Genomic DNA, 24012 nt, shown 5'->3' with positions numbered 1-24012 from the left:
AGTACTTGATGATTTAGAAAATTCTTAGCCTATCCAGATTTCAAAAGATGTTTAAATTAGGAGATGCGCTGTTAGGAAAGCATGTTCTGAAGAAAAGGTCAAGGGCGTGGCTGGACAACCTTTTGCTACTACTGAATAGATTAGGTATGTGACTCAGAAGCCAGGAACAGAGATGGGATTATCCAGGAAAGACCTACAGAGGACCCCTCTTGTCTAATGGCATAAATTCCTGTGACATACATAAAAAGCCCAGAAAGTTTTTGAGAATGTTATACCAGCAGAAATGCTGCCAGCTTGGATTGAAAGAGGGAGGATGAAATGAAGGAAGGCTGTTGGATTCCCAGAATTCTACAGGAATAAAACAGGCTGACAAAACTACTCAGCTACAACATGTGCAATCTTTCAAAGGCAAGGTGACTCAGAAGATGGAACCTGGGGCCCAGAGGGCAGAGCCTTGAGCCACAGAGGATTATTCTCAGGCCTTGAAACCTAATGGAATTTTCACTACTGGATTTTGAAATTGCTGGGGACCAGTGATTCCTTTGTTCCTTCCATAACTTCCCTTTTGGAATGTCTATAACTGTTGTCCTATGCCTGTCCCATCATTGTATTTTAGGGACAGTGCTATGGTTTGAATGACCCCTCCAAAACTCATGTTGCAATTTAATAGCCATTGTTAGGTGATTAGGCCATGAGGAGTCCACTGTCATGAATGGATTAATGCTGATACTGCATTATTCAGTGGGTTTCTGATAAAAGTGAGTTTGGTCACCTCTTGCTCTCTGATACTCTCTTGCCCTTCCACATTTCGCCATGGGATGATGCAGCAAGAAAGCCCTCCCTAGACATGGGCCCCTCAACCTTGGACTTCTCAGCCTCCAGAACTATATGAAAAAAATTTATTTTCTTTATATTAATAAATTACCTAGGTCTGTAGTATTCCGTTATCGCAACACAAAATGAACTAAGACAGATAACTTGTTTTCTAGTTTTATAAGCCCGTGGATGAAGAGGAATTTTGCCCCAGGATGGATTATAACTAGAGAATAACCCATACTTGATTTAGATGATGAGATCTGAGACATATGAGCTGATGAAAATGAGATTTGGGGTTGATGCTGTGATGTGTTGAGAATTTGGGGGATATTAGGATGAGGCATATATATTTTGCATGTGGGATAGATGTGAATTCTTGGGGACCAAAGGGCAGACTACGGTAGGCTGTATAATGGTTCCCTAAGATGTCCATGTCCTAATCCACAGAACCTGAAAATGTTACCTTACATGGCAAAGACTTTGCAAATGTGATTAAGTTAAAGATCTTGAGATGGGGAGATTATCCTGGATTATTTGGGTGGGCCCTAAATACAATCATGGTATCCTTAAAAGAGGGATGCAGAGAAAGATTTTACACAGAAGAAAAAGGTCATGTGACAGAAGTAGAAAGAGGCAGAGCAGGACAAAAAAGATGCTCTACTACTGGCTTTGAAAATGGAGGAAGGGGCTACGAACCAAGGACTCAAAGAATGCAGCTCTAGATGCTAAAAACCAAAACGAAGCATTTGAAGGGAGTGCAGCCTGGCTGATGGTGTGATTTTTGTCACATAAAACTTAGTTCAGATTTCTGGCCTTCAAAACTATAAAGGAGTAAGTTTCTATTGTTTGGAGCCACTAAATTTGTAGTAATTTGTTACAGCAGCCACAGGAAACTAATATAAACCCCTTCCCTTCTCTACAAATACTCATTCCTTTGGAGAGTCCCTTAATTCCATCCAGTCTCATGATAAATACCAGCTATATGCTGATGACTTCCAAATCCCAGCCTAGACCTCTCTCCTGATCTCCCAACTTATATGTACAACTGTATACTCAATATGTCCACTTGGATGTAGAACAGATATCTCACACTTAAATTCTGAACTCCTGATCCTTTCTCACCCAAGAAGCTCGACCCAGTTATAGGCAACTCCATCTTGGTTGTTCAAACAAAAAACTTTGTCCTGAATCTTTCATACCTGTATTCAATCATTCAAAATCTTGCTGCCTATATATTCCAAGTTATCAGGAACCTTATCAATTCTTACTATCTCCAGTGCTGTTTGCCTGAATGATTTGCTTCTACCCTTGCCCCACTAGATCAATTCTCAAATGTGGCCAGAGTAAACTTTTTAAAGTTACTCAGTTATAGATAAATTTATTTCTCTATGACTACATATTTCTTTTAGAATAAATGCCCAAATCTTCACAATGCCTTCAAGAGCCCTACCACCTTGTCCACCCTACCACTTTCCCACCCTGCTCTCTAACTTCATTTTTTTATGCTCTGGCCCTCATTCATTCAGCTCTCCCAAATAAATGTGTCACTTTGCTGTTCCTCCAACACACCAAAGGAAGCTTCCACTTCAAAGTCTTTGCAATGCTAGTCCCTCTACCTGGAATGTTATTCCTCCAGATATCCACATGAATCACTCCCTACTTGGTCGTTTACCTCCTTCAGATTTCTACTCAAATGTCCCTTTCTCAATGAAGTCTTCTCTAACCACTCTATTCAATATTGCAAGCCCTCTCCCCCATCACTGGCCTCTTTACCTTATCTGGCTCTTTTTTCTATCCATAGAATTAATCATCTTTTACTATACTGTATGATTTACTAATTTATTATGATTATTGACTATTTTCTCCATTAGAATGTATGCTCTGTGAAGGGAGAGATTATTGTCTAGTTTATTTACTGATATATCACTAGTATCTATAACAGTGCCAGATACATACTAGCCACTTTTGGCTATTTTGTCCCCTTACAATTCCATATAAAACTTAGAATAAATATATCAAATTCTACAAAAAATCATTATGACATTATTGTATGAATTTTTAATAATGAAAGTTCACACCCCTCCCCCAAAAAAACCCCTCATAGCCAAGCAGCTATATATGTTATAAATATAATTATTTATTATGGAAGCTTTGCAAATAATCAAAGCACAGAAGAATACACAAAATATGACTCAATCTACATAAAATTCAAAACCAGTAACATCAAAGAAAATGTTATTTAAGGGCTAGGTGCAGTGGCTCACACTTGTAATCCCAGCACTTTGGGAGGCCAAAGCAGGAAGACTGCCTGAGGTCAGGAGTTTGAGACCAGCCTGAGGAACATAGTGAGAATCTGTTTCTACAAAATATAAAAACTGAAAAAATTAGCTGGGCATGGTGGTGCACATGTGTAGTCCCAGCTTCCTCAGGGAGGCTGAGGCAGCAGGATTGCTTGAGTTAAGGAGTTTGAGGTTCTGGTGAGCTATGATGATGTCACTGCACTCTGGGCAACAGAGTGAGATCTTATGTCCAAAAAAAACACCAAAAACCAAAAACCACACCTGGTTAGTAAAACTACAAGGAAAAGAATGGAAATATAATAATAACTACAAATCAAGGATAGCAAATACTTGTATGAGGAGGGGAAGGGGACACAATGGGAGCTTCTAAGAAATTGTAATTTATATTGCTTAATCAAGGTGGTAGGTATTTGGGTATATATGCAATTATTTTTTTAAACTGTACATATAATGTTTGGTGTACAAGATTTAAGAATATGAATGCAAATAAAAAAACTTATAAAAGGTAAAGTTAGAGACAAATATAAATAAAAGCAACTACAGAAATACAAATGTAGTTTCTGTATATTAAGTCTTAGGTCAAGTGTCTTTAAATGCCACATGCCTTGACAAAAAGGTCATAATTTATAGAAAGGGAATGTATGTATTTTCCCTAATTATCTTAATATAAAAATTTCAAATATCCATAGGAAAGCTAAAATAAAAATATAACAAACACACTCATATAACCTCTGCCTTCATTCAACTATTGTTAACATTTTACCATATTTGCTTGCTTGCTTTCTATACACACAGACACACTCTTGTTAATTTGAACCATCTGAAAGCATGTGAAGGGCATCATGGCACTTCACACTTAAATACTTCGGTATCTTCTAAGAATAAGGACATTTTCATACATTACCTCAGTACTACTCTTGTACTTAAGAAAATGGATGATAAATCTATAAAATCACCTAATATCCATTGACAAAGAACAGAAAGTTTGGAAAACATTTATAATAAACCTAACTGAAAGTTTACTCATAATAAATTCACTAAATATTCTGAGGGAATATTTATTTGCTTTAGAAACTCTCTGAGTTTATTACCTATGAATTAAGTTTAACTAGGCAAGATGGGTACAGCCAAATTTCCCAACAAATTACACAGTTATTAAATTTTGAAAATCAAGTATCACAACACACAGTTTGACATTAGAGTGAAATATGTGAAATTAGCACAGTTCAGGAAAGCTCAAGCTGTATGATCACTAACAGAGTGCGACTCTGTCTCAAAAAAAAAAAGAGTTTGGGGTGGTTCTGTTGCAAGGCAGGTTTAAAAGAGACTATGTGAGGAAGTACCACCCACAGCCAGACCCAGGAAAAATAACAGTGTGACAATCCAGACCCCCATGCAGGATTAAGGAGGCTCTTGGGGCAGAACTATTAGGTACCACAACTGATTTCCAATATACAGATTTCACTACCCTAGTATTTAAGGTCCTGAAAAGTCCACTTAAAAATATTTTTATTTTGGACTTCAAGTTACATCTATTCTGCTTTAAGAAACACTTTAGATTATCTGTTATTATAGTTGGCAAATTCCTAAGTGAAAGTGATATTACAGTCATCTTGCTGTAAGTAATCACCTCTACTAGAAAGGTGGAAAGAAAAGCTGTGGCTCATCTTATATGATTCCATTTATATGAAAGTCAAGATAGGTAAATCTATACAAATAGTAAGCAGAAAGGCTGCCTAGGACTGAGGAGGAGAAGAGAGTTTTGGGGGGAAGTGGGGATTGACTACTAATGGGCACAGGGTTTCTTTTTGGAGTGATTATGAAAATATTCTGAAGTTAATTATGGTGCCAGCTGCAAAACTGTGTATATATTAAACCCCCACTAATTGTACAGTTTAAATGGGTAAATTATATGGTGTTTGAATTATATCTCAATAAAGCTGTTATTAAAAATTTTAAGTTGTTGTGACAGATAATGTTTTATATTGGTTATAAAACCAAAACAATTTCGGGAAAAATTATGGGAAAACAAATGTAAAATAAAGTTCTTCACAATTTAGGACTAAGTATTACTATCACAAATTGACAGAAATTAAAGTAAGCAAAATTATTGATATAGACATTCTAAAAGCTTTCAAATAAATATTTTAACCATATAGTCTTGATCCCTTTTCAGATGTAAAAGAGTTGAGAAAGGTCAAGGTAAAAAACTAATGATGTATTCTTACATACCTCATAAATTGAGTAAACAAAAGCTCAGGGAAATTGATCTAAAAAAACCAAAAAGCTTTCCAAAACTCATCCCAAATTTGCCCAATCAAGTAACCAGTCTTTCTCTAACCATCTGCCCTAGACTTTTTTTAATCTAAGAAGTTTTTTTAAATGATCTAACCTGTTAGAGATTTAGCATATGATGAAAGGGAGCATGCAGAAAGTAAAATAATTATAGGAACAAAATACCTTTCCTTTTGTTAACTTGGACACAATATGTTTAGATAGAATTAAATGGCAATTTCTTAGGCAGTTCTCTAAGGTTTTCTCTCCTAAGCACTCTTAAGACTAGTATACCATTATAAGTTTTATTTTACTTTTAAGCCTTTTAAAATTTACACATATAATTCATGCTCATAATAATTTCAAATAGATTTGTGTGTATAAAATGTACAGTATACTCATTTAAAAATCTATATTCATAGCATTAAAATACTTAGGCTGTTTTATATATAAACTACCTTATGAATAAAAATATGTTTCGCTTGCAGATTACTAAGAGGTTGGTAAATTTAATGAAAACATCTTAATGGAATTATTTTACTAAGGAGAATTACTTTGATATACTTTAAATTTTGATTTGAAGGAATCCTACCTAGCAATTAAATAGGTTTTTTTTAAGCAACAGGGCATAAAATAAACTATACCACAAACTTAAGCCCACAGTTCATCACAGATTAAAATTTATCAACCTTAAATTGACCATAAAATTAATGTATATAGTAGGGAAAAAACATATGCAGAAACAGAAGTACTATGATCAACAAATTGTCTCTTAATAAGACTGTAAATAAACCTAATTTTATCAACATTAAATGATTCATCTATAAATTTAGTATTCTATATATCAAAAATTTTATTTGTCTACTTATAAAAGTTACCTCAATAAAAATGTATTTTAAAATTAACAATCTAATGTTTTTCTTAACACTTGCTAAAATTTTATTTGAAATACAATATTTAATGGATACTGACATTTAATTCAAATCACTTTTTTAAAATAAAAACAAGTTCTCTATTTTGAAATTTTATACGGCTCAATATCAGGGTATTTTGTTAAATGGTAACTTAGAATAAATTCAAATGAAAGGTTTAAAACAGAAAAGCACTAGGTTTCAAAATAAATCTTATTAATATTGGTGTCTCGGTTATATACAAATATAAATCAAAGCAGAAACTGGCAAAATAAAAGAATGACCTTGATACATATTATTCTAACACATAAGGAATTTCTACACTGAAGAAAGAATTATCAGGGACACTAGATGTCACTTTCTTACGCTGCTAATAAGTATTTAATAGTCAAATTCAGTTTAATGCCTAATCCAGAGGCATACTACAAATATATAAGTCCTCTTTTTGTCTATGTCAGAAGACAGTTACGTATGCTATTTTCCTCCTTCCAATTTCTTCATCAGTTTTGCAAATAGTTATAATACAAAATTTTTACCAGGCCAAACAGCCCTATGCTCCCTACCCCATCCACAAATCTGCCTTCTTTTATTAGCCCCTGTAACATCAGAAGATTTTTTTAAACTGTAAATAAATCCTAACTAATCATAAGACTTACTCATAGCTGTTCTCAATGATATTATGAACTAATATCCTTTTGAATACTAACAATTTATAAAAAATATTTAAATCCAGTTTTTTTATGGCTAGAATTCACATTTGAACAAACAAGAAAATGCCAAACTGAAGGTAAATATATCAAAGTTTAAATTCTTCTTACAAATAATTCTTTAAATTCTTTAATTTAAATTAAATTCTTTAGCTAGCAGCTGGGAGTTGGGGAAATGCTGTTTGCTTCCATTTTTGCAAACATATTATTTGAAAGGGTGTCAAACCAGCTGACTATATCAGACCCTAAAGCCTAACAGCTATATAAAATAAATAAAATAAAATACCCTTTATTCTGGGTAAGGTGGTGAAGCAATTGATAATATAGGGATATTTTGCAAGTGGCTCCCTTGACTGAGTTACTTTCTAAAGGGAGACAAAAGGTACATAAAGGGTCCTTAAAATACTTTTGTTGAATAAATGAAACATTAAAAACTAAAAAGGAACTTTAATTATTAATATGTTATTCTAGAGAAAACTAAAACGAGAACATTAAATATTAATATATAAACTAAGTAATCTCAAGTAAGTCTCAAAAATATGAATAACATCTTCTAACCTCAATGTTAACTTTATTATTAATATTTTCTCATGCTCTTGGAAATTAAATTTGTTAAAACAAAAAGTGATTCCTATTAAATAAAATCTAATGAGACAAATACTTATTCATATTTTTAAAATTTCAATCACTTCAAATGCAGTATCCAATAATTCAGTATTTACATATCTTACAACTTTTTAAATATAACAATGTAAGATATTGAATCTTAAAAATAGGAGGTATTTATTGGATATTTTGTATACCTGTGACTATTTTAATATGCAAAAATTATTAAATGAAATTTCTTTCTATCCTAAAAATCAAAAAGAGAATATAAGTACATAGTCACACTTAAGTATTTTATTTAATAGAACATTTTTCCCTTAAAGGAAAGCTAACTGATATTATCTTAAATACAAGAAGCTATATTGTTAAATGTATCAATATGAAATACAGTAAAAATATGAACTGGTATGTTTCTTGAATGCCTTCTTTTATATTGCCTCCATTTCTTTTTAGAATTATCATGAATTAAAATAATAGTTTCCTAAAAATGATTCAGGGAAATATATCGGTGCATAAATACCATCCACTTTCCTATGGTAATACATAATCAATCTGAACATAGAACATAGCACCTGAACAGAAAAGTTCAAGTGTTTTAAAAGTACTTCCCCCACCATTGGAAGCTGGTTTCATTATTTGATGCTTATTTTAAAAATTAATATAAAACAGTCTTTCCCTAAAATATAAAATAAAGGTGACTTTAAAAAAATATTCATTTAACTTAGAGAATATGCATTAAATTGTTACCAATGATACTGTTTTTAATGTTTTAGTTATGAAACAGAAACTGGAGTGAAAAAAATCTCATATGTATCATATTTTAAAATAGCCTTTAGCTTATAAGATTGATATAATTTTTTTAAACTTTCAAAGTAATAAAACCATACATGGAGATTATAGTATTTGATTGGCCTGAATTTTTCTAAGTTCTTCACCACAAATTCTGTTTATTTTCACAGTTAACCCTTCAGGTCAACTCTTACAAGGTAAATAAAGTATAAAATAACTACTTTGGAGATACAAGATAAGTATAATTTTTGAAGAAGTCTCAGTTTAGAATTCTAGATGACACAAACAAGAACTAATATATAAATAATATGTGCCACATAAAGGAAATATCCATTTAATAAAATATTTTACTAGTGTGAAGCTAAAAATTTCCCAGCAAAAAGTTGGTAAAAGTAGACATTACTGTATTATCCTATATTCCTCCCTTGAAGAAACTTAAAACTAAATCTTTAAGTAAATGATCTGTAAGAATTATCAGTCTGATCCATGTGACTGCATGGTCCTATGTACCAGGGCCATCAAAAATTCTGTAATCTTAGCATGAATTTTGAATGTTGGTCAGACATTGCTGTTCAGTCAAAAATAATTTCAATTAAAACTTCACATTTTCACTTTTATGTTATTATTTTTAAGACTGGCATTCCCAGTAGTATCTGATTTTTCACATCAGTGGCGTCTGTTCAACTTATCTATGAACAAAATAATTAAGTGTTCATATGTCTATATCTATCAGTGCTTCTCCAGGGCAGCAACCTGCTTAAATTATCAGTGCCTAGACATTGGCATGTAGTAAGGACACAAGAAAAGGTTTACTAGAAAAATGATGAATGAAGGAACAAATAAACTATTTCTGTAGAGACAGAAACATGAAATGCTTAAAAATTTCAAGTCAGTAATGTTTATTCTTATAAAAGGATGCTGAGTGGAAGTTTGTGGCTGCCCCTGAATTGAAGACTAAGGCTCACAACAAAGACAAAAGCAACAACTACCCCCTATCTTGAAGAGACCACCAACCAAATGGGGCTCAACCACTGACCTTGAGTTTACTAAGAGGTTACAGAATGAGTCCTACCGCTCCAAAATCATCACCCTAGCCTACCCAAGAGGGTAAGCATGAATCAGGAGCACTGGGGTACAGTCTTTTTCATGAGAGGTTCTTCACTCAAGTCAAGTTGGGGAACACCAAGATATTACATCATAGGCTTTGTGGTTCCCTGCAAGAAGGGGAGACTGTCATCTCATCTTCCAGCCGGACTAATTACTGAACGGGGAACCTGCAAATTAGCTCTGGTGCTACCACCGGAGTAGAATTTAGCCTGGTGAAAGTGTTCTTAGATGACTGGACATACATCCCTAGAAGTGGGGGAAATATATTGACCTAGAAACTTGTCTCCTTCTTATCTAGAGATTTCTAAAGGTGGGAGGTTTGGTAGAACAGCCTGCGGCAGCAACCTAATAGGGCCACAGAAATAGTATACCTGGCGAAGACAGAATGGGGAGTACTTCGCACATTTCCCTTACCTACCCATTCATTCCCTGAGACCCTAGAAATAGAACATCACTGATTCCTAAACCTCATGTGAGGAAACAGGTTAGGGAAGAAGCAAAGGCTTCTGGTCAAATGCATCAATGCTCCACCTAGAGAAGGGGTAGGGGTATGAATGGATAGAACAGAAAGGAGATATATGCCCATTTCTGAAGGAAGGTTCAGTGATAAAGAGAGCTAAGATAAAACTATCATCCAAAGAAAACCACACATACCATCCACATGAAAATTATGACATTGTCAGAGACATTCTACAGCAGTTAGAGTCAGATGATGCCAGAGTAAGACCAACTATCTTTAGATAATCAGGTTTAAATGATGATGTCTGCCTCTCTTTTCCTTCCTCCACCCTGCCCCCCACCTCTATCTTTCCAAGAGCTAAACCCGGGAGAGGAGAAAGCCTGTCAGCTGTCTTAGGCCACTTAGATAGTCTACTCTGAGATGCAGGGTGGGGAAGGATAAGGTGACATTTAAATCAAACTTGAGATTAAAATTTTAAACTAGTTGGACTTTTACTAACTAAAAGTGACCAAACAGTTGTAGCATTTTTCCAAAGGCATAAAGGGCAGAAAAGGGAGATTAGGGAGAACATGCTCCAAAGGCGGTTTGTTTAAAAAAGAAAAAAAAAGCCATTTCAGCTATATACCTGATGAGTTGCAGCCATTTAAAAAGTTATTTACATCCCCTGGTAGGATGAATCCTCAAAGAACTGCTAGTAAAAAACTTCACAGCTGAAGCTATTCTTTAAGTTCAAGTATAGGCTTATATACTACCCCAACTCCCCACAAAAAAACAGTAAAAGCTTATCCACGGTAAATTCTCAGGTGACAGCTGTAATCTGCCTGCACTTTGGCTTGGTTCAATATATACCTGTGGTTAGACAAAGCCAATGTCCTCTGCTCACTGCTCTTGCTCTGCCCACCTTAAATTTGGGATATCCTAGAAATCCATTTTAGGTAACTATCTCTCCTTACTTAAAAGCTCTCCCTAGTTGATCTCATGTACTTTCTATGCCAAATATTCCGAAATTCATAGTTCCATTCTATGTTTTCAACTACCTAGTGGATTTATATGTCCTCCAGGCATTGCAAGTTTAATACATTCACAACGGAACCCATTAGATCATCTCCCACATCCAACCTCTAAAACTTGTTCTTCCCTCTTTTTCTATTCTTTATCTCAAACAATGGCATCTAATTCTCTAAATCAGAAACCTTCTTCTTCACCCTGATCCCCTATACATAACTGATTATCAGATCCAGATGATTTAAAATGATCTAATCTAGATGATTTCTTGACTTTAGCTTCTTTTCTCTAATTCCACTTATTTTTGCCTTAATCCACTTTGACAATTTCAACAGTCTTTAATCCAGTTCTAAGTCTTAAATTCTGCACTAGTTATCCACTGCCCACAGAATTAGGGATAAATGCTAGAAGCCTCAGCTTGGCAGTTAAAGCCTTTACAACCTACATCACTCCTGCATCATATTTAATGCTACCCTGTTCAGTACACATTGCTGCCTTTAGGACCTGTTCTCTGGCCCAGCTGAAGTGTGCATAAAAGTCTTTTAAGTTGCAGGGTAAACCAACTCACTCCAGACCCGGCAACTCTGCCTGCCCCATGTCTGAACTACTTTATTCTAATGGTCTTCAGTTTTGCTACTACTGAGAGTTTGGATTCAGGGCAATAACTTACCCATCTCTTTTTTGTGATTAATGGCTTTATTTTCTGGCTCAAGCTAACCTCTTCACTAAAGACTCAGTAATAGTGTAATTGTTAAGTAGCACAAAGCAAACTCTAAAGTCAGATTTCCTGGGTTCAAATTTTGGTTCTACCACCTGCAAGCTATGAGATTTTGACCATTGAACTTAATCTCTATGTACCTTTGTTTCCTCAGCTGTATTTTTTTTTTAAGCATACTAATAACACCTTGTGCAAAGAATTTCCTGCATTGTCAGGAAAAGTGCTTTAAAAAGTACCTAACACATGTTAAGATCTCAATATATATTAGTTATTATTTTTACTAATATTTATTAGCCAAAGCAAAAAGATAGGACATACTCTGAGCTGTAAAATTATACATATAGAGAAAACTTCACAAACCATTTTGAACTTAAATAACTGGCTGGTTAGAAAAACAATTTCAGATGCTCAAGTTTCAATCTTAAAGCAGCTTCCTATAATGAGTCACAGCAAAATGTGGCATAGTAGCCCCAATTAATAAAAGCCTAACAGTTTAAATGTGAAGCCAAGAGAAAAAAAGTATAAATGACTATAGACAAGGAGGAAATTCTTACAGGTGAGGGTAACTGATATAAAATATAGAAAAGATGCTCACAGGTTGACTAAGTTCTGGGAAATTCTTTTAAAAATGACAACAAAAAAGGTGAATTTCTAGCATATCGAAAGAGCTGCTGTTAAAGGACTACTAGACAGCTAAGGGTTAGATGATAGCTTAATAACTTCCTTAAGTCAGTTATTTAAAAATATTTTTTCTAGAAGACTATACCTATAATTCTACAATAAAGGAAAATGGAAAAATAGAATTTGTAGACATTAGCTACAATTCACTGATTTCTGCAAACCAAAGGGGAACTTATTTGCACCTTATTTCTATTGTGCCTTGTATAGATAGGCTAAGGGAAAGTCTTCCAACGTTCATAGTCAGGACAAGAATGATTAAATGTTCAAAACCAAAAGTAAGGCAACTTCAGGAATTCCGTACCATCTCTGAAGTTCTCATGAGTTAGTTTCTTTTCACCAAAGAATATAATGATTAAAATGACTGCTTTAGATCTTTATTTCTTTAGCAAAGGTAATCCACAACTGACTACTCATTTCACTGGACTACTTAGTACAAGAATACAGCTGGTTATTAGCTTTTTATATATTTATGGATTGGTAGCCTTGACTATTATGTAGCTTCATTTGCATTCTCACTGTAAGACAGAGTTAAAAACTAAATTGAAGGTCTGTGAAATTACAATTTGATACTCTAACCCAGGTTACTGAGTCTTTTATGAGACACCTTAAGAATTAACAACAGTATAATGCATATCAAGTTTCAACATGCACCATTACTTGATTCATGAAAAAAAATTTTTCTTTGTTAAGAGCCATGAAAATGGCTGGGTGCAGTGATTCACACCTGTAATCCAGTGCTTTGGGAGGCTGAGGCAGGAGGATGGCTCAAAGTCAGGAGTTCAAGACCAGCCTGGGCAACATAGTGAGACCCCATTTCTTAAAAAAAAAAATTTTTAAATTAACTGGGTACTGTTACTCAGCTACTCAGGAGGCTGAAGCAAGAGGATTGCTTGAGCCCAGGAGTTCGAGGTTGCACTGTACTTCAGCCTGGGCAACACAGTAAGACTCTGTCTCTTAAAAAAAAAAAAGAATCATGAAAATGTACCTTTAAAATAAAGAAATTAATATACCTTTTTTCCAAGATAGTTCTAACTGCTACAATATATAACATCAGTTTGATACCCTCTTTCACTTATCTCCTTAAGATCTACCAATAGTAGAAGACAAAATTACAAAACACGACCACTTTGGGTTTGAATCAAGATGACCAGGTTTTGGATTTTTTTTTTTCTTTCTTTTTTTTTTTTTTTTTGAGACAGAGTCTCACTCTGTTGCCAGGGCTAGAGTGCCGTGGCGTCAGCCTAGCTCACAGCAACCTCAAACTCCTGGGCTCAAGCGATCCTTCTGCCTCAGCCTCCCGAGTAGCTGGGATTACAGGCATGTGCCACCATGCCCAGCTAATTTTTTCTATATATTTTTAGTTGTTCAGCTAATTTCTTTCTATTTTTAGTAGAGACAGGGTCTCACTCTTGTCAGGCTGGTCTGGAACTCCTGACCTCGAGCGATCCACCTGACTCGGCCTCCCAGAGTGCTAGGATTACAGGCGTGAGCCACCGCGCCCGGCCGGTTTTGGATTTTTTTTAAAAAGTGTTATTTACTGGAAAGTCTTCCAACATGAAGAATTCAACCTAATAAAGGCTTTCTATCTTAATCAGTGAGAAGTACTATGGAAAAGGTTGCCAATATAATTGCACGACAGGAGGAAAAGGTATCAGTATTAGTTCAACCAGGCCAACAATTGTAACAGGCCCCCAAAGAATTATGTACATACTTCTAACTGTGAAAGATACACATAAGGAACTATTAAGGAAGTTATAGAAAGGTTTCTGATACTGACTACTATGTATATTCTGAAAACCTGAATTAAGTATGAAAGTACAAAAATAATTTGATTTAAAGAAATTTTCATTTATGACAGTTAAAATAAAAAACTATTCCATTATCAAAACACAACTTGATATATGCATTGCTAGTTACCTCAATCAATTCTAACAACTTATTTGAAATATAACAGTTTATTTTGTTTTAAGAGGTAAACACTGGGGCATCCGCCTCAAATTAAAAGATCATAAATTATATTGTCTACTCTTTAATCCTAAATTCCACTATTAGTTAACATCTCTTTTGATGTAATCACCCCCAAAGTTCCCTTCCCAGTGCTTAATGACTAAACATTCAAAATGAAGTTATGAACAGAAAGCCTGCATAGTCAAAATAACTTCCTCAGACATCAATATTAGCCACAACATATGCTTGGAGTACAATATCTTTGTTTTAAAATGTAAAGTAGACAATTTTTCAACATATTCTTCTAAATAAATGACATTAAGTTTGTGCTTTTTAGAACTCTTTTTGGTGAGCCATTTTTCTTTTTGCCATGTGCTTTCAACATCTTAATAAATTACAACATGGTGACAAGAAACCACACACTGCACCTGTGCTTTCTATCTTAATTAATTCAACAAGTGCAGGCCTGCTCACTTTAAATTGTAAAGGAAATGATGATATAATGAGTTTTAACTTAAGGCATTAATTACCTAAGTAAGCAGAATTAGCTTGATGTTTCAGTAGACTTTGCCTAAATACAATCACCAAATAAAATTTTCAGAAATTATGGAACCCTTAAACAGAATATTCAGGAATAAGAAAGCAAAATGCTCATTCTACCTCAGGTGACTAAATGGATTAAATTCTACTGAACAAAAAAACCAGTGTAGCAGTTCAGAGGTGCTAAATAGTTTGTTGTCTTTACTACAGAATCAATTAAATCCAGTTTAGTTGCCCAGTGACTAATTATTAACATTATTTTCTACTTGCATAAAAACACTTATCTTTCAAACAGACCACTTTCCTTTCGAAACAAAGGTTATGACTATCTTAAATGCCTCAGTAGACTGATGGTCAAAATCTCATAAAAATTCTACATGGACCTAGACAATCACATGACACAACTGTGCACACGCCACACCATCTGTTGGATATGACTGCCAGCACAGATTTCGTGAGCTGGCAAAGGACTGAAATAGTCAAGAATTCTGCAAGTATTTCAAAGTGCAGGCTTCTCATTAATTTTAATTTCCTGTTGGCTCTACAAGGAATGAGTGACTAGTGAAAGCACAATGTGCCACATACACTTAAGTTCATGCCACATGTACACCTGTAATCATAAACTCTTATCCGGGGCTATCCACTGGAACATTTGGGATTTTATGTGTTTATTTCTTCTTTACCCTAGAAGAAATAAATCTGAAATATCTATAGTTATCTTTTCATACTTTGTTAATATTCTTGCAAACATCTGGAAATACTTGACAATAATCATTTAATTAATGCAAGCTAATCGATGACAATATGCTTAAATACTTCACTTAGCTGAAGTGGTTTCTTTAGTTCACAGAACTAAGGACTGAAGAGAACAAGCAGTTCTTTGACTAAAGAGTACACTACAAGGGAAACTTTTAGCCAACATCTCTTTAAAAAGCAAAAACATCATCTGTATTTAAACAGATAAAGCAGATGATAGCATACTGCTAACACTGGTAAAAAACTGGTAAATGCTTCCGGCTTAAGTTTTTACCTTAAGGCTTTTTTACAGAGCCTGTGTCACTGAGGGCTTTCTAAAGGCTTGGCATTGCTGCAGCATTTCATGGCTTTTGTAGCCCACCACTATCTCCAGTTTCTTTATTATTCCTTCATAACTGTTGGCTGTAGAGGAGGGTGAAAAGACCCTGAGAAAGAAACTTTTCTCTAGAACAAATGAAGATTCCTTAAAATGCCCATGGTGGCTCCAGCAGCAGGGTTGGTACTTTCCCTGGGTTTACTGTTTTCTGCATTTTGCAGCAGTGACTTTTGTTTCCCTGTAACCATACTGACTTGCCAACCCAGGAGTCAGAGGTAGGACTGCAGAAAACCCTAGGAGGGCCCCAAGTTAAGTTTACACTTGGAGAACAGAGTTTTTGTTTTGTTTCTTTTTCTCTGCCATAATTACTGAGACTTTTCTCGAATGCTGCCCTTGAGGATTTGTGTCCACTAGCTCAAAAGAACAACACAAATTTAATATTTAAGCATCAGAGTAATCAAGAAATGTTAACTTATAATTCAGTTTGAGTCAAAAACAAAAATGGCTGATTTATCTAATTTCTCTTATACACTAGTAATTATTGTCAATCTAATTTCTTTCTTTTTTAAAATTTGGAACCAATATAGTGGGTTAACAGATGGCTTTTAAAGATTTGTTCTTATTCCAAAATCTTTTTTTTTTCTTATTCCAAAATCTTTACGTTACCCAAAATATATCTATTTAAATATGATACTGTAATTTCTGCAAAACATGATCTACATGCTCTTTATTTAACACTAAACAATCTGGATGCTAAGGCTGTTTGGAAATAATTCTACCAAAAACTGAAACATTAGACTTGTGCTATAATAAACAGATTTGCCTTTTACATTTAGAAATCTTCATAGGCACAGCCTAAACAAAACTTTTTTTCAGAGTTAAAATAATTGGTTCAATTAGCCCAAATATTTTTAATCTCCTATCTTTCTATTATAATCCCCAAATTGATGATACCATAAATTCTCTTATTATGTCTTTACATCCAGGAATATAACATGAAACAATTCATAGAAAATCCAAATGACAAATGCTAATGATTTAAAAGAAAATACACAAATTATATTGCATACAGATTTTAAGATAAAGAATGCTTCCTCCACTGCACATCTGTCTAACAGGTGCCTTTCTGAATAAGTTTTGTCCTTTAGGAATCTGATCTGAATACCTCAAAAGACAATGAAGTGTTCTCTTTCATTTTTCTTTCTTGAACCCTATTTTCCTCAAGGCAGAAGGATAAGCCTTCTCCATCCTGAAAATATCGTCAAACAACTTTGGCTTATTTTCAGCAACTTCTATTAAACAGATTTACGAATCACATAAAATCCATTTCTCTTGGCAGGTAGCCTCAAGATACATCAAAGAAGGAAGATAAACACATAAACCTTAGTATACTTTACACTTTGATGAGTCACATTTTTTAACATTCTATATCTAATAGATGAGGAAATGAATAATACCAGATTTTCCTTATCATTAACAGCTGGTGGAAATCTATTTTTGCTTTTAGTCTATTTCCCCTTTGTGAGCAAAGTATTCCACCAGATTACTTACACTGTGCCCATCTGTGCATCCTCTCTTAAGTACTTTCTTTGTGCCCCCTCACACACTTTTCTTAATCTTCTACCACACTCACTACTACTCTTAGTAATTCTTTACTCATCTCCTGGTGATGTTTCCTTTATTTATTCCCATTTACAGTCCCCTCAGTGGCCATTACAAACATTTTCCACTTGAAGTGATGACAGGGTTGAGCAGTTCCAGTTCACAAGTGTAACAAATGCTGGGGAAGGAAGAGCTGTTCTAGTCAGTCCATCCCTCGCCCGACTCCCCTTTTCAGGCTATCTGCCCTGCATAAGTCAGAAAATAAATAACTGCAAAAACTGAATCCAGTCATACGATCCTTTGAGGTCTCTTTCCTATGGTGAGAACAGTTTCCTTTATTTTTTTTTGTTACTTTTACCTTTTATCATTCAGTTCCTTACCTTAGTTAACCAAAACAGTACTCTTCAATCTAGTAAATTGGCTATTTCTATTGATTAATCTTTTCTAATGTCTCCTACATCTATTCCTGTTTTTGTTTCTTTTCTTTTCCATTTTACTACTACATTATTTCAAACCCATGCCACATAACTGATTTCCCCTACCTCTAGTCTTTTCCTGTTAATCAATTGTACATGCTATCTTCAGGAGTAATATTCTCCAACTAAAAATCTTCAGTGGCTTTCCACTGTTTATGAAATAAGAATTCAAACTCTGCAGTCTTGCAAGGCTTCCACTATCTGATGTGGACCTACCTTACCATTTTATCTCCCATATTGTTCCAAATTAATTACCATAAATTTGAAGGTCTCTACTTCATTGTCACCCATTACACCTTGTGCTTTCCTGTCTAAGCTTTTTATTACATACATCATTCCTTATAGTGCCTGCCTTCCCTTTTTCTGCTATCCATCTTTCAATGCTTAGACAAAGTGCCCCTCTACATTATAATTTCATAAACTTTAGCCTTCACTAAATCCCCATCTTATCTAAAACCACAAAGCAATGTCTGAATTATTGTCTGGATTATAACTAACCATTTCATTAATTCATACCTTGTCTTCTTAATAAATCAGTATATATACAATTTATTTTTACCCACATGGCATAGCACAATACAAAGCAGAAAGTAGAACATTTGTTAAATTAGCTTAATGCTTTCTAACAAATTTTAGAATTTCCAGATAGAATGAGTCCAAAATCTGTTGGGAGTTAGTTATTTTTCCAGTAAAATAGACCCCAAGGCAGGATTGTCGTAAGGGATTTGGAAATAATAGGAAATAAAGAAAGAAATAATACAGATGGAGAAATAATTGAGACGGAGACAAAGTGTAGTTTAAATGATGGGGGAGTTAGGGAGCCCCCAGCATTCTTGTGAGTTGTGAGATCACGAGTAAAGTCCTGTATTAGTATTTATTGTTATAGTAAATAGTTGTTTTTTGTTAAAGAATTATGTGTACAGTTTATTTTTTGAGGTTTCCAGGGGAACCTTATTTAATTTTGTCTATAAGAATAGATGGTTATAAAATTTTTTAAGATAAATATGTTAGGTTTTAAGTTAGAAATAGACTTAGCTGAGTATATAAACTAAAGATAAAATGTATAAAATGAAAACACTGAGTTTGTGTACTATTTTAATTAATTTTTTTTAAGTATAGAGATGTGTAGTCAGGAGTAAAGTAGGAATAGTCTTGAAGTCTAGGAAAGTTCCAGTTGTGTGTTATCTGCTGGGCAGGCATTTTAATTAGTTTTTCTGCCGAGGACCCAAATCCAGCTTCTGCCTTGCAAAAAAGTTCAAGGCGATGGCTGGCAGTAAAGAAGAAACGTTGCTCTGCAAACGTCCTCTGACAATACCTCCCTTGTTGGAAGCAGTTTTTATTTTGTGAACTAATACGTCCACAAATTCCTTCAAGACAAAGCCCTACAAAACTCTTAAAACCTTTCACGTCTCTAGCCTATTTCCCAACAAAAATCTATGATTGGCTGAAAATGTTACCAAAAGTTTGCTTTAGGAGCTAGCCACTGGAAAAATTAATTCACAAAACTAGAATGAGCCTAAGGGAGACATGGAAGGCTATGTGCAAAAGTTGGGTGTGTGTGAACATTTTAGAAGTACTGAAATGGCCATTATCAAAATCATTAATGAACTCCAATTTCCCAAATTCAGTATTATAATTTCTATTGAATTTTAATTATCATACTTTGTAGTAGATTGTTTGCAAAGAGGATTGCAACAATTCTTTTCATCCCATAGGATCCTGAGCAAATGTGACTTTGCTATTCCTCCCATCATGAGGTGAAACCTATTTCCATATCCCTTGAATCCGAACTAGTCTTATGACATATTTTGACTAACAGAACACGGCAATAGTGACACTATGGAAGTTCTGTTTAGTGCCTCTTATGTATTTATTTTTTTTTCATGGTAAAATATACAAACCATACTATTTTTAAGTGTCCAGTTCAGTGGTATTAAGTACATTCACACTCTTATACAACCATCACCAACATCTCCAGAACTTTTTTTATCTTGCAAAACTGAAACTCTGTACCCAAACAATAACTCCCTATTTCTCACTCCCCCCAGTCCCTGAGAATCACCATTTTACTTTCTGTCACTATGAATTTGACCACTCTAGGTAACTCATATAAGTAGAAGCATACATTTGTCCTTCTGTGATTGGTTTCTTTCACTTAACATAATATCTTCAAGGTTCATTCATGTTGTAACATATTGCAGAATTTCCTTTCTTTCTAATGCTCAGTAATATCCCATTATATGTATAATACCACATTTTGTTTATCTAGTCATCCATCAAGGGACATTTGGGTTGCTTTCATCTTTTGGCTATTGTGAATAATGCTGCTATGAACATGAGTATGCAAATATCTGTTCAAGTCCCTGCTTTCTGGCTGTATACCCAGAAGTGAAATTGCTGGAAATGATAATCCTAGGTTTAATTTTTCTGAGGAACCACCAGATTGCTTTCCATAGTGACTGCACCATATTCCCACAAGGTAAGGTTCTGATTTCTCCAAATCCTTACCAACACTTGTTATTTCCTGTTTGTTTTTTGATAATAGCCATCCAAATCGGCGTAAAATAGTATCTTACTGAGGTTTCAATTTCCATTTCTCTAATGATTAGTGATATTGAGTATTTTTTCATGAGTTTATTAGCCATGTTTATCTTCTTTTGAGAAATATCTATTTAAATCCTTTACCCATTTTTGAAATGGGCTGTTTGTTTTTTGGGTTGCTGCTGAGTTATAGGAGTTCATTATACATCCTGGCCATTAATCTCTTATTGCATATATGATTTTCAAATATTTTCTCCCATTCTATTGGTTGCCTTTTCAAGCTGTTGATAGTGTCCTTTGATTAACAAAAATTTTAAATTTTGATGGAGTCCAATTTATCTATTTTTTCTTTTTTGCCTATGCTTTTGGTGCCATATCCAAAAAGTCATTGCCAAATCCAATGTCATGAAGCTTTTCCCCTATATTTTTTCTAAGAATTTTATAGTTTTAGTTCATTTTTGTATGTGGTATTAGGTAAGGGCACAATTTCATTCTTTTGCACGTGGATATCCAGTTTCCCAGCACCATCTGTTGAAAAGACTGACATTTACACCATTGGATGGTCTTGGCACCCTTGTCAAATATCATTTGTCCATAGATATGAGAGTTTATTTCTGGGCTCTCTATTCCATTGGTCTATACATCTGTCTTTCTTCCAATACCACACTGTTTTGATTACAGTAGCTTTGTAGGAAGTTTTGAAATCAGAAAATATGAGACCTCCAACTTTGTTTTTTCTTTTTCAAGGCTGTTTTGACTATTGGGAGTCCCTCAATATTCCATATGAATTTTAGGATGAATTTTTCTATTTCTGCAAAAAATGTCATTAGGATTTTGACAGAGATTACAATGAATCTGTAGACCGCTTTGGGTAGTATTAACATCTTAACAATATTAAGACTTCCAATCCATGAATATGAGATGTTTTTCTATGTATTGATGTCTTCTTTAATTTCTTCCAGCAACATTTTGCAGTTTTCAGTGTATATAAGTCTTTCACCTCCTTGGTTAAGATTGTTCCTAATTTTCTTTTCTCCTGATGCTATTATAAACAATACTGTGCAGATTCTAAGCTGAAGTCAAAAGGCCTTGCAATGTTGTTCTCACCCTCTAGGAAGGCTGCTACTGCCACATAGAAACTCCAGGCTTGTTTGATGGGGTCATATGACCTAGCCAATAGTCAATACAATGGCCAGACACATGAGATAGAGAATTTTAGAGAGACACTTCAGCCCCAATCAAGCTAGCAAACGATTGTGGCCACTTGAGAAACCCCAGGTGAGACCAGCAGAAGAATTACTTAGCTGAACCTAGCCAAACTGTTAACCCACAAAATTGTGGTTTTGATGCAAGTAAAACAGTTGGTATTTTAAGCCACTAAGTTTTGGGGTGGTAGAAAGACTAATTAAAACAAAATTAAATTATTTTATTTGTTATTTCTTAACTATGATAATTTACTCATTACTTTGTAGCTCATTTCAAGCTATTTCCCTATTAACATTTATTCCAACTGAGACAAGACAGTTCTTTGATGCTAAACACTGTACATTATTCATCATGTTCATGAATGATTTAAAGCTTGAATGTCAGCATTCTAAATAATTTATAAGTTTTTAAAAAGTAGGTAGCTTAAAATGAAGTCTTATTAGATGTAAAGAAACTGATTTTATTTTTCTCATTGCTTATTATGATATTGAAAAAAATTAAGTAGGTATTACAATTAATGTTTTCAGGCTAACCTCTGAATTATATTCCTAATGTTTGCCAGCAATTAGTACTAAATTTATTGGGATAGATTTTTGAAACTTTATTATCTGATTATTAAAAAACTCAATCATAATATTTAGGAGAAAAGTATTTAAAATTAAAAATATTTATAATCCCAAAACATTTAGAGTCATGTTGTCTAAGCAAAATGGCTTAATATTATTACTTAAAAATTTTAAAGAGGCCGGGTGCGGTGGCTCACGCCTGTAATCCCAGCCCTCTGGGAGGCCGAGGTGGGTGGATCACTGAAGGTCAGGAGTTCGAGCCCAGCCTGAGTGAGACCCCGTCTCTACTAAAAATAGAAATAAAAATTATCTGGACAACTAAAAATATATATAGAAAAAATTAGCCGGGCACAGTGGTGCATGCCTGTAGTCCCAGCTACTTGGGAGGCTGAGGCAGTAGGATCGCTTAAGCCCAGGAGTCTGAGGTTGCTGTGAGCTAGGCTGATGCCACGGCACTCACTCTAGCCGGGGCAACAAAGTGAGACTCTGTCTCAAAAAAAAAAAAAAAAAAAAAAAAAAAATTTTAAAGAGATATATATCTAAAATTTATTTACTTGTAAATATAACTTATAAAGGATTATAGAGTTATTTTATTTAGAAAAAAATATGTTCCAGAACAATATGTAGAAGTAACATTGTTTAAAACATGCTAAAGTAAAAATTTAAACCATAAAATTTTCATTCCATTAAAGAATTCATTTTGAGAATTTACTCTCTCAAGTTCTGGAAACAGTTGCTTTAAAATGCTTTATCTGTATTCTGTGCATTCTTTAAAAGAAATAATAGGTTGGGCGTGGTAGCTCACGCCTGTAATCCTAGCTCTTTGGGAGGCTGAGGTGGGAGGACCACTTGAGGCCAGGAATTTGAGACCAGTCTGAGCAACATAGCAAGACCCTGTCTTTACAAAAAATAGAAATATTAGCTGGGTGTGGTAGCACGTGCCTGTAGTCTGAGCTACTCCTTAAACCCATGAGTTTCCGGTTGCAGTGAGTTATGATCACACCACTGCCCTCCTGCCCTCATGTTTGGGCAACAAAATGAGACCCCATGGGGCAAAAAAAAAAAGAAGAAAGAAAGGAAAGAAAAGAAAAGAAAGGAAGAAAGGAGAAGAGAAGAGAAGGGAAGGGAAGGGAAGGGGAGGAGAGGGGAGGGGAGGGGAGGGGAGGGGAGGGGAGGGGAGGGGAGGGGAGGGGAGGGGAGGGGAGGGGAGGGGAGTGGAGGGAAGGGGAGGGAAGGGAAGGGAAGGGAAGAGAAGAGAAGAGAAAAGGAATGGAGGAGAGGGGAAGAGAGGAGAGGAGACAAAAAAGGTGATAAGGCACAGTTCTACATTGAAGTTTATATATTACCTGGATATACAATGGGACTATTATTTCTGATAAACCAAGTGGAATTAACACTGACGTAGAAACTAATTCAGTTAACTTTCAAAGTTGAAGCAAATTATTTCTCAAAGTCTATGTCACAAACACCTTTGCATAATTTATTTTGGTAACTGAGCTTCCTGACTATCAGAATTACCTCGTATTTGCATTATTGAAAACGTCTTTTGAAATAGTAGTTTCAAGGAGTCCTAAATACCTGTCTAAATTTGAACTATTATTTATTTAATTACAAGAAATTATTTACATTTCTCTGCAAGTACATTTCTACAAGTGAACTATAATTTCACAATTTTCCTACCCATATAT

The 24012-nt window shown here is 34.5% G+C and overlaps 1 protein-coding gene across 1 annotated transcript in view; it reads right to left on the bottom strand.

The window, feature by feature from the left end:
* STK3 (serine/threonine kinase 3) overlaps positions 1-24012 on the bottom strand; it is a 277013-nt gene that overhangs the window by 44649 nt on the left and 208352 nt on the right. The gene's annotated exons all lie outside the window — the stretch shown is intronic.

This window comes from Lemur catta, chromosome 9, assembly GCF_020740605.2.
Source record: "Lemur catta isolate mLemCat1 chromosome 9, mLemCat1.pri, whole genome shotgun sequence".
Taxonomy (NCBI): domain Eukaryota; kingdom Metazoa; phylum Chordata; class Mammalia; order Primates; family Lemuridae; genus Lemur; species Lemur catta.
This window is presented reverse-complemented; position numbering and strand designations above follow the sequence as displayed.